Genomic DNA, 12,058 nt, shown 5'->3' with positions numbered 1-12,058 from the left:
ATAGTAGATAAATTAATTAGTCAAAACCGTTCCCTGAGATCGACAGCCGACTTACCCAACTATTCTATAATTTTGACTAGGTACACTGCCTAGGTGCAATTAGTTAGTTAAGGTAGTTAGGTTATAAATAATAAAATTAGGTGTAGCTATTTGTACGCATCAAGTTTTTGGCGCCGTTGTCGGGGAACGACCTTTTTGATTTGTTTGATTTATTTGCTTTAGGTTGATTGATCCTTTCTGTGGGGTAAAACCTGCAAAAAGTTATTTTTTTCAGCTTAGTTTTTTTTCCAGTACTAGGCTCACGACGTGAACCTTAAGTTCACGACGTGAGTTCAGTAATTTTTAGATTTTCTGCGATTTTCTTTTCTGTTAGTTTTTCTGCGACAACACGAGGTGGTAGTATTTACCACAACGTGGTGGCCAGTCTGTAGGAAATTTTTATTTAGTTTTTGTTCAGTTTTACGTTTTTCATATTTTTTGTTTTGCAGGAGTTGATGACCAGAGGATCCAACACACCTTTGGTGCCACCGCTTGAAGATCCGGAGTCTACGCTGCACAAAAAGAATAATAAGAAGTCGCCTTTACAAGAACTGAAATCAGCCTTTTCCAGGAAGTCAGGAAAGAAAACGGGAGAATCGAGTTCAGCCTCAAAGAGCAATTTTGAAGTCTTCGATCAATTTCCTAATCCACACGAGTCTGAGGACGAATCAGAAACAGAATTCGGACTTTATACGAGTGAACCCGAGAACGAGCCGGAGAACGAAATGGCGAACATTGATGAGATGGCCATGGGAGACTACAAAAAGCGCATTCGAGATGATGTGGGGCCGGGTTTAGTACACCCTACAATTCCTGCCAATGCCACATTCGAGTTAAAGGGACACATCCTTACTACACTTAAGGATATTCCACTCTATGGAAAAGATCACGAAGATGCTTTCAAACATTTAGATGAAGTGAATGACATTGCTGATTACTTTAATGTTCCAAATGTTGAGAGAAATACTGTCTTGCTGAGGATGCTACCAGTTACTTTCAAAGGAGCTGCAAAAGACTGGTTGAAGGCACTTCCACCTGGCACAATAACTACTTGTGTGACAACCCGAAAATCTTTGTCTTGTAAAGTTCAGCTATTCAACTCAGCCGAGTGTCAGCCTTCGTTTTGCTATCTTTTAACGAAATTGTGGGTCTATATGAGTGTTCTCGGCTTAGTATAACCTAGATATGAGTCTTGGGAAGGGTTAGAATTTGTGTAGCATCATAAAATCGGGCCAAACACACCAAGCGAGGTGTGTGCGGCCGCACACCCGAGTGTGCGGCCAGCCAGCCGCACACAGCCGGCCGTACACCCTCACAGCCTCACACCCGACCCTATATATTGAACACTTAGCCAACCTTACACCCCTCTTTCCACTCCTTCAAAGCTGGAACATTCTCTCTCAAGAATCCTTCGTGTTTTCATCTCCAATCAGCAAAACAAGTGAGTATTGATCCTTAGATCATTGATACAACACATTAGAAGGCCTTTTCCTCGAGTTTGATCCATGAAATCATCATTCTAGATGATCTTCATGTGTGTACGGCCGCACACACATCATGTGTGACCGCACACACATCTTTTGGTCCTAAAATGGACTTAAACACTCCTCTAAACATAGCTTCGGCCAAAACACCTCCTTAGGATCATCATAAGGCCTTGGAAAATCGATTTGGACACATTTCTATGGGAGTGTACGGCCGCACACAGGCCTGGCCGCACACCCTGCCCATACACCTGGCCGCACACAGGCTTGGCCGCACACCCTGGCCGTACACCTGGCCGCACACACATAAAAGTCGAGTTTGATGGCCTTACACTCAAATCTAAGGCCCTACACTCATTTAGGGACTTCAATAGGTGTTTGTAACACTTAATTCTAAGTGTTTTCATGTCCCTAAGGTGTGTCCATGTGTCCTTTAGTGGTTATATACCCTAAGTGTATTCACATATGTGTTATTACATGTTAAACTAGGATCCGTTTGTGCTCACGACTTCATTCGACACCCGGCGATCCTATATCAATCTTTCTTTCGAGTTACTCGATTCAGGTGACTTCATACCCCTTAATCAACCTTTGAAATGATTTTAAATGCTTTTATGGGGGGGAATACAAGTTGAACTATTAAGTTATTAAATCAATCACATGTGATTAATAACTGTCAATCAAATAGATTTTTGCGTGTTAAACTGTTTTATACAGCTAAAGGTTTTCATATATTACTTTCAAATCTCTTAAAGTACTATAATCTCTTTTAAATTACTAAACTTTTATCAATGTCTTTTAAACTTATATTCTTGTTAGATTCATGTCTATATAGATATAGTTATATAAGTAGGGTTTGAAGGACTTAGGACTGATAGACCGCTTTATTTCCTGTTCCTTGTTTGGTTGTGGACTTAGAGTATCCGGTTATTTGTCCGAGTGTCGTTGAAGTCCTAGTTATATATTATGTATATCTGTTTAGATATTAAAACTCGTACTCCAGTTCAGCGCCTTTGGGTAGCAAAGGTACCTAGATAACCACTCAAGTAAACTATAATAGGTATAGTTTAAAAATCAACAATAACTTTTATGAGGAGAAACTAGCTATATCAATATTCTAAAACATGTAATTTTAGTAAAAAGAAATGTATATAGCAATCAAAACACGAGATACATCCTCATGACGCGGATTTCACCGTTATCGAGTTGGTAACCAGAGTCTCCTGGAAGGAGAGCGGGAATTGTGTGTGTAGATCTATACGGGACAGACCATCCCACATCCTGACTGCTAGCTATAGTCCTGGCCAACCAAGCCAAGGGGTGACAAATGTCACATTTACTTCGACGCCAGCAGATCGTCGTGTTTACATCTGTCAATCAGTATAGTTACGAGTATCTTCACATTTACCTTATAATTCATGGCCTTAAGGTAATTAGTACCACGGTAGTTTCTACATATAAAACTACGGTACTATAATAATTTCCCTAATACATTAAACTTAGAACGTTTTTGACATAAAACGATAATGTAAAACTATATTTTGATAATGATAGTAACATATGGGAAAAATGCTCCTTAAACACAAAACAGTCGGGTCTTGGTAGTAGCCTGCTTTTAGTAGAGAAACTCATTCTTTTAAACATGAAACAGTCGGGTCTTGGTAGAAGACTGCTTTTAGTAGAGAAACTCATTCTTTTAAACATGAAACAGTCGAGTCTTGGTAGAAGACTGCTTTTAGTAGAGAAACTCATTCTTTTAAACATGAAACAGTATAGTCTTGGTAGAAGACTGCTTTTAGTAGAGAAACTCATCCTGTTAAACATGAATCAGTCGAGTCTTGGTAGAAGACTACTTTTATTAGAAAATATCGGATTTTCTGGAAGGAATTCAAATACTCTATAAAATTTTATGAGATTATTTTGAGGAAAAACATGTATTTATATCAATGTCATTAAAATACTTATGAACTCACCAGCATTAAAATGCTGATCCTCTCTTTCAAAATAACTTGTATTCTCAGGTCGTCATTAGACAGGTACACTCCGGGAGCTTTTGCGAAGTCAGCCTTGTACCGAGCTGCATCTTATGTTATTCTCTATATCTATTTTTGATGTTGTTGCTAAATGTAACCTATGTAAAACCTTATACTATTAATGCAATGGTTGTTGTACTTTAATTACTATACTGCATGTGTTGTGATACTTGACATGACGTCCTCCGCCCCAGAACGTTTCCGTCATTCTGGTTTTGGGGTGTGACAGATTGGTATCAGAGCATTGTTTATAGTGAACTCAGTATATCAAATCATAAAAGATATACAACCTATAAATACAATGGGATAAAAACACTCTGACCAAGAGTTATACTTTAAAATATAACCATATTTTACAAAAGTATAAGTACATCCAGAATATATATACCAGAACAAGTATCACAAGAAGAACAAGAATAAAAGTCTTTGGATGTTGAGCATTACCGTCAAACCTGGGCAGTTATGTAATCGTAAGCTAGAATAAATATAGCCTGATCAACTATATTTATTCGAGATGCGACCAACGTGTGTTTGGGAGTGAGGGTGGTGTTGCAATGAATCTGAAACTTACCATATAGGAATGCTAGAGCCGAACATAAAGTTTAAAATACTATAGGAGTATTTTATGATACTATAGACTAACAATAAACCAGAAAGCATGTCCAGAAATTCTAGAATCAAGCATGTAATTAAAATGTTATAGGAGTATTTTAGGAACCACAAATAACCTTGCGTGAAAACTAAAAAGACCCTTATTGATAGATTCATGATTACAGAGTATATGCTCTCAAGGTTATATATAGTGAGGATCTCATAGACTAAGAATGTGTGGTTTCGCTCTACTTCCTTTTCCTTGTTTGGATGTGGATATAGAGTAGTATCACATATTCGAAGGCCTATTAGATCTAAGTTATATATGATTTGTGTACACTATGTAATTGTAGAAGGACTCAATATGGATCACACATTAAAATGTTTTAATAATCTCTTAAGATTCTTTAGACATTCCTATTCTCGCATAAAACCCTTTAGAAAACCTTATCCACTTCAGTAATCGGCAGAGGAGTCAATAAAGACCCAGAAGATGTTCATTGAGAAGATTTCCAAGTAGGAAATAAATGAACAGTGAAGAGACTATTGAAATCGCCATGTGTCTATACCTTTTGGGGACATCGGTGGGAAATTCGCTGGAACTTCCGAGGTTCCAGTCCTCCATTATGAAGTAATGACGATCGGGGTCAAAATCGGAAGAAAGACAAAGCAGAAATTCGATATGTCTATAGAAGAAGAGAACCCCATAAAAATACCCGGAGAAAACCAAAGTTCATTTCAGCCAAGAATAAGCGGTGAACAGAGGGAGCCAGTGCATGAAACCCGAGGAGTATTTCTACCTCTTTAACGTCACGCTAATAACCCATAAAATAATACAATTTAGTGAGCTAGTGATTACACTACTCACACTATGTGTTAGGCAAATCGTCTTTCCTGTCGCGATTAATATAAATAGATCGGATCACAAAACCTCGATTGAGAGTGTTTAGCCCTAAACTTTCATGAATCTTTTTCTTGTGTAATCTTCGTTCCGAAGCTCTTTCGAATCTTTTCAAAACCGGAGAGTGAACCCCTCCAATATAAAGATAACTTAGTTGGAACGACACCCATTTTATGGCTTTCCGATACACTTCTACCCTGTTACCAGGACTGCATCATAGGGATGTAGGTCGACACTTAGAGAACCATAGCTCAAAGCGCGGGAAAAATTTATGCCTATTATAGTAAAGAAAGATACGTCTAGGGGTAACCATCGTTTCTCATCAACTTGTGTTCCTCGTCGTGTAGGAAAAACCATGCCTCCGAAGAAACGTAACCCACCCGCTAGCAAGACACCGACTCTTCAGATCGATGAAGCTACGTTCCAAGCTGCAGTTTCAGCAGCCGTAACAGCTGTCATGGCTCACCTGAATGCTAACAACGCAAATGTTAGCAGGAGCACTATCGGGAATCCCGATCATAGCAATGGACATCAGCAACCAGCACCAGTGTGTAAAGCCACCCAAGAACACCAACCTAATCCCCTGAAAAGAAAGTTTGAGAACGAGAAGGGGAGTACCTCGACTCAAGGACCTTCCGAAGGGCAGCAAGCTGAGGTAGTCAATACCCCTGTCAACCCGCCTGTTTCGACACCAAGAAGACCATACCTAGGAAACTTCCCCCACTGCAGCAAGTGTGACTACCATCATTATGGGGTCTGTCGAGAACCCTTTTGCGTTAGGTGCAACATGAAGGGGCATACCGCTCGCAACTGCAGAACTCCGGTTGAGTTCATTACATCAACCACCAATGTTGGGACCAGTCCAATATGCCACCTATGTGGTGAAATTGGGCATCTCAAGAGGAACTATCCAACTAAAAGAAATGACAAAGACGCAGGAGGAGTTTAACTCTAATACCTAGAGGAACATCAAGGAACCCGGTAGAATTTTGGTACGCTTCTCAACCTTAAGTAGCTAATCGAAAACTTTAAATAATCAATTCTAATTGTAATTACTCCCCCGTTAAGGAAAAAGTCGCAGCACTGTTGTAAAACTTAAAAACCCATCAGGTAAAGCTATGATGGCTTAGTATATACGTTAAGGCCATTTATAATTGGGATTGATAGACCTCGAGTGAGTGATGCGGCCTTATCTCTTGTTCCTTGTTTGGTTGTGGATTTAGGGCGGAGTCGCTTAGTCAACAGTCCTTTTAATCTTAATTATACATGACTACTCTATACTAGGCGGTTATAGAGAGGCCTCGTGAGGAATCCATTCATGAAAAGTACATTATTCCAAAACATCAGGACCCCCAGCGTTCAGCGTCAATCATGTCGGTCCAAGTATCCACGATAGTAATACCATGGACGAAACCTGAGACGCTAAGAACTTGTGTGCCCTGTTCAGCACATGGTCCTATCAATCTTCATTCTATATCGTGTCGATGTTTATTAATTTCGACACTATCGTCAGCCATGGTTCGACTTGGTTCGACCATGCGAGAATTCCTAGTGCTGTGTAAAAAAAAAAACTTTCACCTTATCCTAAACGTCAAATAAAATCATTTCGAACCTAATAGAAAACCTAATGAGAACCATCTGTCGTCTCTCTCATCCAACCTTCAGAAGTACCCAGGAAAGGGGTACCGTGCATTGTTAACCAACCCCATTAGACATTGAAACCTAAAGCGAAAGGCACTGCAGATATTCCGGAAGACAATAACCGCCCGAGGCCTACTCAATAGATCCTCCAGAAAGACGGCTGGCACCGAATGATCAAGTTCGTGAATCAAGAGTAAGAACTCATGGGATTAACTTACTACTACTGAGTATATGCATTAGGGTGGTATATAATTTAGGTCGATAAGATTTAAGATGTGTGCTTCCGCCCTACTCCCTGTTCCTTGTTTGGTTGTGGGCTTGGGTGGGGCCACACATCTGAACATCTTGTCAATCTCAATTATATATGACTTGTATACACTAAGTAATAGTGATTGAGCCGAGTATGAGATCTATCATGAACCTTAAAATAAAACCCTTCATCATATACCCATAGGAAAGGAGCTGAATTGAAGAGAACAATTGTGGGTCGAACTACTAAAATGACTACAAATTCGAAATTTGTTGTCATCCCGGTTATGCCAACATAGTAGCTGACACCCTCAGTTAGGAAAAGTAACTCAAGTCGTAAGAGTCAAAATCATTGACTACGACCATCTATTCACGCCTGACCCCACAAATTAAGCACATCAGTAGTGAGCCAAGAAACCTGGAAAGCTGTGACAGGTTAAACTGTGAGAAGAATGGATGAGGAAATTAGAGGTTCTGAGCGGCAGAGTCTTATGCCATCTAGATTTAATCTAGATAGAGAAACTCGGTAACATTGGAAGAGTAGTTGCAAGGGATACTCGCACTACTCAAGCACTTCGTTCATCCAGATACAGACGAGAAGTGCCTAGGTTGAAAAGAGTTGTGATAGTGCCTCGTCATGCGAGAAAAGTTACCGTCGCCCTATAGATGATAGTCTGCATTCACCAAAGTTAATAATAGGATGCTAAGAACCACATGATTACCTCCGCGACCAGTAATACCTGAGTAAAGTAGATAGCAAGTTGCGTTAAGCTTTATAACCCAGGTGATAAAGAGATTGTGGACTCGACACCAGTCTAAGTGTTAGTCGACGGGTTATACAAGATCACGCGCTTCCTACAAACTAGAGGAAACAGCCACAATGGAGAATAGAGCATGGCTTAGAGATCTGTTAGACTACTAGGTGTTCCAAGGAACATTATCTCTAAGAGATAGTAGAACCACCTCCTGAGATAGTCAGTCACTTCAGAAAATCTCAAAGGGAGAAACTAGCCCTGATCAGAGACTGCTATCCATGCAACAACGAACCAAATGAGAGAACGATTCATCTGATTAATGATCATGCTGAGAAAGCATCTAATAGACTATGATGAAGTTGGAGTTATCTAAGTGCAATCTGGTAGAATTATTTATCATCCCGACATTTGAGGTATTTCTGTTCGAAGCCCCTCATGAGTCGAAAGTGCAGGTCCTTTCTGCATTGGACTGAGGTAGATGTCGCACAACCAATAGATGCCAACATATAGCCAGCATCTTCAATGATCCAGAAAACCTCCGAAAGCCAACAAGTACGAAATACGAATCCGAATACGACCTGAGACTCTTAGGAACCAATCAGAAGGACTACACCACCAGTAAGAGAAAACTTTTGGAACTTCAGAATGGTGATCACCATGGAGGTACATTATGTTTTGGGTACTGAAACGTTCTATATTCCAAAGAACTGAGGACCATCAGAGATTCTTGATAGAATTGGTCCAGTATCTGTCAAACCCAGACTACCTTAGGAATTGCATAAATTCCACCCTAACCTATCCACGTCTCAGCGAATGAACCAGTAGTACCCGACAAAAACTCTCACCATTTTCTCGATTAGATCCATGGAAACCAGAGCCACGTTCGTTAAGGGAAACAGGAGAAATATAGCTCGGTAAAGGAAATTGATGAAACCTTATCCCGTATAGCCTAGAGATCGGAGGAGAAGCCATACCTCGTAGTGAATATTCGCTAGAACCCATTATAGATCTGATTCCCCAAGGGAATGGGCGGATCAGATAGAACTTCAAGTATCCGCATCTTTCGCATCCATCCTTGAGTGTTCGTTAAGATTCTAATTTCGGGACGATATTCCCTCTAACGGGGGGATGATGTGACAACCCGAAAATCTTTGTCTTGTAAAGGTCAGCTATTCAACTCAGCCGAGTGTCAGCCTTCGTTTTGCTATCTTTTAACGAAATTGTAGGTCTATATGAGTGTTCTAGGCTTAGTATAACCTATATATGAGTCTTGGGAAGGGTTAGAATGTGTGTAGCATCACAAAATCGGGCCAAACACACCAAGCAAGGTGTGTGCGGCCAGCCAGCCGCACACAGCCGGCCGTACACCCTCCCAGCCTCACACCCGACCCTATATATTAAACACTTAGCCAACCTTACACCCCTCTTTCCACTCCTTCAAAGCTAAAACATTCTCTCTCAAGAATCCTTCGTGTTTTCATCTCCGATCAGCAAAACAAGTGAGTATTCATCCTTAGATCATTGATACAACACATTAGAAGGCCTTTTCCTCGAGTTTGATCCATGAAATCATCAATCTAGATGATCTTCATGTGTGTACGGCCGCACACACATCATGTGTGACCGCACACACATCTTTTGGTCCTAAAATGGACTTAAACACTCATCTAAACATGGCTTCGACCAAAACACATCCTTACGATCATCACAAGGCCTTGGAAAATCAATTTGGACACATTTCTATAGGAGTGTACGGCCGCACACAGGCCTGGCCGCACACCCTGGCCGTACACCTGGCCGCACATAGGCTTTGCCGCGCACCCTGGCCGTACACCTGGCCGCACACACATAAAAGTCGAGTTTGATGGCCTTACACTCAAATCTAAGGCCCTACACTCATTTAGGGACTTCAATAGGTGTTTATAACACTTAATTCTAAGTATTTTCATGCACCTAAGGTGTGTCCATGTGTCCTTTAGTGGTTATATACCCTAAGTGTATTCACATATGTGTTATTACATGTTAAACTAGGATCCGTTTGTGCTCACGACTTCATTCGACACCCGACGATCCAATATCAATCTTTCTTTCGAGTTACTCGATTCAGGTGAGTTCATACCCCTTAATCAACCTTTGAAATGATTTTAAATGCTTTTATGGGGGGGGGGGAATACAAGTTGAACTATTAAGTTATTAAATCAATCACATGTGATTAATAACTGTCAATCAAATAGATTTTTGCATGTTAAACTGTTTTATTCAGCTAAAGGTTTTCATATATTACTTTCAAATCTCTTAAAGTACTATAATCTCTTTTAAATTACTAAAATTTTATCAAAGTCTTTTAAACTTATATTCTTGTTAGATTCATGTCTATATAGATATAGTTATATAAGTACGGTTTGAAGGACTTAGGACTGATAGCCCGCTTTATTTCATGTTCCTTGTTTGGTTGTGGACTTAGAGTATCCGGTTATTTGTCCGAGTGTCGTTGAAGTCCTAGTTATATATTATGTATATCTATTTAGATATTAAAACTCGTACTCCAGTTCAGCGCCTGTGGGTAGCAAAGGTACCTAGATAACCTCTCAAGTAAACTATAATAGGTATAGTTTAGAAATCAATATTAACTTTTATGAGGAGAAACTAGCTATATCAATATTCTAAAACATGTACTTTTAGTAAAAAGAAATGTATATAGCAATCAAAACACGAGATACATCCTCATGACGCGGATTTCACCGTTGTCGAGTTGGTAACCAGAGTCTCCTGGAGGGAGAGCGGGCATTGTGTGTATAGATGTATACGGGACAGACCATCCCAAATCCTGACTGCTAGCTACAGTCTCGGCCGACCAAGCCAAGGGGTGAAAAATGTCACATTTACTTCGACGCCAACAGATCGTCGTGTTTACATCCGTCAATCAGTATGGTTACGAGTATCTTCACATTTACCTTATAATTCATGGCATTAAGGTAATTAGTACCACGGTAGTTTCTACATATAAAACTACGGTACTATAATAATTTCCCTAATACATTAAACTTAGAACGTTTTTGACATAAAACGATAATGTAAAACTATACTTTGATAATGATAGTAACATCTGGGAAATATGCTCCTTAAACACAAAATAGTCGGGTCTTGGTAGTAGACTGCTTTTAGTAGAGAAACTCATTCTTTTAAACATGAAATAGACGGGTCTTGGTAGAAGACTGCTTTTAGTAGAGAAACTCATTCTTTTAAACATGAAACAATCGAGTCTTAGTAGAAGACTGCTTTTAGTAGAGAAACTCATTCTTTTAAACATGAAACAGTCAAGTCTTGGTAGAAGACTGCTTTTAGTAGAGAAACTCATCCTGTTAAACATGAATCAGTCGAGTCTTGGTAGAAGACTACTTTTATTAGAAAATATCGGATTTTCTGGAAGGAATTCAAATACTCTATAAAATTTTATGAGATTATTTTGAGGAAAAACATGTATTTATATCAATGTCATTAAAATACTTATGAACTCACCAGCATTAAAATGCTGATCCTCTCTTTCAAAATAACTTGTATTCTCAAGTCGTCAGTAGACAGGTACACTCCGGGAGCTTTTGCAAAGTCAGCCTTGTACCGAGCTGCATCTTATGTTATTCTCTATATCTATTTTTGATGTTGTTGCTAAATGTAACCTATGTAAAAACTTATAATATTAATGCAATGGTTGTTGTACTTTGATTACTATACTGCATGTGTTGTGATACTTGACATGACGTCCTCCGCCCCAGAACGTTTCCGCCGTTCTGGTTTTGGGGTGTGACAACTTGGGCTCAAATGCGTGAGCAGTTTTTAGATCAGTTTTGCCCACCATCCAAGATAGCTAAACTCAAGTAGGCGATAGCCAACTTTGAGCAACAACCAGGGGAGTCATTATACGAGGCATGGGAGCGTTACAAGGGCTTGTTAAGGAATTGTCCTCATCACGACCTCAACATCCAACAAGAAGTATCTATATTTTACGATGGAGTAAATGTCATGACGCGTCAACTTCTTGATTCGCAAGGACCGCTTACGAAGAAAAACCCAAATCAAATCAAGGTGTTGGTTGAAGAATTTGCAAGGCACTCTCGTGAATATCATAACCCAAGGCGTGATGGAATAAAAGGCAGTGGAGATGCACAAACTGAAGAGATGGCTGTTGTGATGGCAATGCTTAACACTATGGATAGGAGATTGACCCAAATGGACCAATCAATTCATGCAATTCGAGTTGGTTGCGAGAGATGTAGTGGCCCACATTTGACAAAAGATTGCAATATGGATGAATATGGAAACAAGAAAGCTCAAGTTTGCTATTCAAGTGGGGACAAATACGATGAA

General features: G+C 39.7%; 1 non-coding gene across 1 annotated transcript; it reads right to left on the bottom strand.

The window, feature by feature from the left end:
* Positions 1 to 11,560: 11,560 nt before the first annotated feature.
* LOC145118313 (small nucleolar RNA R71) lies at positions 11,561 to 11,667 on the bottom strand. Its single transcript, XR_013713269.1, has one exon. It is a non-coding gene; the product is annotated as a small nucleolar RNA R71 (small nucleolar RNA).
* Between the last annotated feature and the right edge of the window lie 391 nt (positions 11,668 to 12,058).

Source organism: Lactuca virosa, chromosome 5 (genome assembly GCF_052849685.1).
Source record: "Lactuca virosa cultivar CGN04683 chromosome 5, Lactuca_virosa_CGN04683_v6, whole genome shotgun sequence".
Lineage (NCBI taxonomy): Eukaryota > Viridiplantae > Streptophyta > Magnoliopsida > Asterales > Asteraceae > Lactuca > Lactuca virosa.
The sequence above is the reverse complement of the archived record's forward strand: the minus strand, read 5'-3'. Positions and strand labels throughout refer to the sequence as shown.